This window comes from Olea europaea, unplaced genomic scaffold (genome assembly GCF_002742605.1).
Source record: "Olea europaea var. sylvestris unplaced genomic scaffold, O_europaea_v1 scaffold13080, whole genome shotgun sequence".
NCBI lineage: Eukaryota > Viridiplantae > Streptophyta > Magnoliopsida > Lamiales > Oleaceae > Olea > Olea europaea.
Genome location: NW_019230552.1, coordinates 1 through 3,117, shown reverse-complemented (window position 1 = coordinate 3,117; position 3,117 = coordinate 1). Strand labels below are relative to the sequence as shown.

The 3,117-nt window shown below is 31.8% G+C and overlaps 1 pseudogene; it reads right to left on the bottom strand.

Annotated features, from left to right (window-relative positions):
• Positions 1-232: 232 nt before the first annotated feature.
• On the bottom strand, positions 233-2,039 carry LOC111374905 (annotated as a pseudogene).
• Positions 2,040-3,117: the final 1,078 nt, after the last annotated feature.

Here is a 3,117-nt window from a genome sequence, read left to right as displayed (position 1 = left end):
CAATTTTTGTGAGTAACAGAATCAATATCAAACCTTAAATACTAGTTCAAAGGAAACAATGAATCAAACTATCAAAGTAGTGACCACAACAATCATTGCATAATTGAAATCACCGACAAAATGATATTCATGTTATTGGTTAAAAATCTCATTTCCACCGTTCTATACTACCAACTATATCAAACTCTAGCAATAATAAAATTATCAAGAAAAAGACTGGAATATTCACTACCGTGTTTTGCTCAAGAGGAGCTCTGAGCTAGCTGATCAAAAGTTAAGCATTCTGCTCCTGCCTTCTCAATTCTTGCCCTTGCTTTCTCTGTGAATCTCAAAGCCGTTACCTTCATTGCGGGGACTTCATAAGCCCGAATATCATCAGTGACACAGTCCCAACAAGCACTGCAATTTTGTCTTCCTTTCCCTTCACGAAGTGACAAGACGAGAGAGAAAGCGGGGCCTTGTTAACCTTGCTCATGAACAATCTCTTCAATATAACTGCATTGAACTTGCTTTCAGTTCTCCTCACGAAGAACCGACACAGCTTGACGAGAAGTTGGAGGTAAATACCATTGGATTTAGGAGCAGTGCGCTTGGTTTTCTTGCTCTTACCTCCGGCGACCAAATCAATACCCGTGGCTACTGTTGGTGGTGCTGCTACTTTTTGCCGCGCCTTCGGTGATAAATTTCAACAAAAATGTCAACAACAAAGGCTTATTTCTCAAGGCTTTTCTGATTGCAGGGGTTTCAGTTTTGAGTGTTTTTTTCGTGAGTCTTAAACATAATTAGTACGGTAATAATAGTTTTAAGGTATTAATCAAATATTTAAATTTTTTAGGGTACTACACCTAATTTTCCATATATTTTTTTTCTTGGCCCTTGTTTCTTCTAATTCAACTTACAAAAATGCCTTTAAATTTATGAATCTTTTGAAAAATCATATGAAATTTTTTTTTAGAGTAAAAAATACCGTGTAAATTGTAAAACTAAAAAGTTACATTGTGTCACTTTTTTATAAAAATTGTGTCATTTTTAAAAAAAAGTTTAGTATCACTTTTTTTATTAAAAAATTACATACGATGTCACTTTTTATTAAAAAGTAATGTTGGTCACTAAAAAAGTGATAGAAATTTCAAAAAGACGATTGAAAAAGTTGACAAACACTAAAAACAAGTGACAAAAAATTCAAAAAAGTGAAAAATTTTTAAAAAGTGAGACAAATTAAAAAAATTACAAAGCTTCATAAAAAAAGTACAAAAAAAAATGACAATTAAAAAAGTGAAATTGTGTCATTTTTTTTAAAAGTTTAGTACCACTTTTTTTATTAAAAAATTACATATGATGTCACTTTTATTAAAAAGTGATGTTTGTCACTAAAAAAGTGACAGAAATTTCAAAAAGACAATTGAAAAAATTGACAAACACTAAAAACAAGTGACAAAAAATTCAAAAAAGTGATAGAAATTTTTAAAAAGTGAGACAAATAAAAAAAATTACACAGCTTCAAAAGAAAGTTAAAGAAAAAAAAACTGAAAATTAAAAAAAGTGACACAAGCTCTAGTGACAAATACTTAAAAAAAGTGACAAAAATTCAAAAAATGTGACAATTAATTAAAAAAGTGACAGAAAATAAAAAAAAAATTGACGAATTTAAAAAATTGACACAGTTTGAAAAAGTGACAAAAAAAAAAATGACAAACACTTAAATGAACAAAATTCAAAAAAAAAAAAAATGACAAACTCAAAAAATGGTCTCCAAGTACCTTAACATCATTTGCCACTCTTCTCATCCTCCGAATCTCTTTCTTCTCAGGCATTTCATTAGATAAATGTTTAGCAACTCCTGCTAGCAATGAATGGATTAGAGGTGCACCTTCTTCAAGCACAAAACCAGTAGCTTCTGCTAAAAGGGAATCAAAAGCAATTGCTTGTCCTGTCTGAATACAGAGCCCAACAATTTTGTCCACATCAACAATCTGCTTAATGTTTGCTTCTGTTTCTCTTCTGCTACTAGAATGCATGCTTCCAGCAATAGCCTCCATATTCTCATGATTTGACCACAATGAGGTGTCAATGCGATTTAGGAGTGCCGTTGTGTGCTATTTCATCAGAATGTCCAACTTGTCAACTCCATAGGCAACAAAAATATGAACAAAGCCTTTTAATTCCCTAAGATCAATCATTGACTGGGCAAAATACTCGCCAACAGGACTAGTGCTCTTAGCAACTTTGCAATGGTGCAAAGAGGATACCGGCACCGGTCCACCAAAGAATCCTTAATAATGGTTTCAACATACTAGTTGCACACGACTTCAGTAGCTGATCTAGTGTGCTGCTTTGCTGGTTTCTCAAAATTGTAGGCCATGTGCCTTAACATCATCCTTTACTCTCCACCGCATATATCTTAAATCACTCAGCAAAATCCTATCAAATGGAACAAATATTAATGCAAGAATTCCAATAATTTCCAGACAAAAGCAACAAGTGGTACTCCAAAACTTTACCCTCCATTTGCAATTTCATTGTATGGACTGCAAAAACTAAGAGAATGGACAGTTATGCAGAGAGTCTTCATATTTACATAACTGGGCGTTGTTCAAATTTGTCAAATTAGTTAATAAACTTCATAAGGATGCTTCCACAATTTATATAAAAGCCATATGATGTTTATTTAAAGACATGAAATTTAAATACATCGTGTCTTTAAATGTAAATTTAAATTGTAATTGAGACATTTTGTCAAACACCTTGATGGCATATTAGAAAATCAAAGGGAAAGAGTGTGCCATTTAATTTTGGAGCTAATCCAAAATTTGATGACAATTTTATTTTATTTTATTTTTATACACAAACTCATCACAATCTATGCCCAAACCCGCTTCAAATATAAATGAACGAAAAAATCTACTAAAATTCAAAGTTCAACCTCAAAAACAAAGTTTATTCAATATTACCTTCAAAATCATATGAATATAATTCTTTATGTTTGAATACCTTCTATACTCACAGATTTTCTCTCGGATAACTTGGATTTATGATAATTTACATACTTTGACCATTAATAAAATCGACCAAATATCAACAAAGATATACCAAATCCGAGCATTTGCAGTGCAAGAA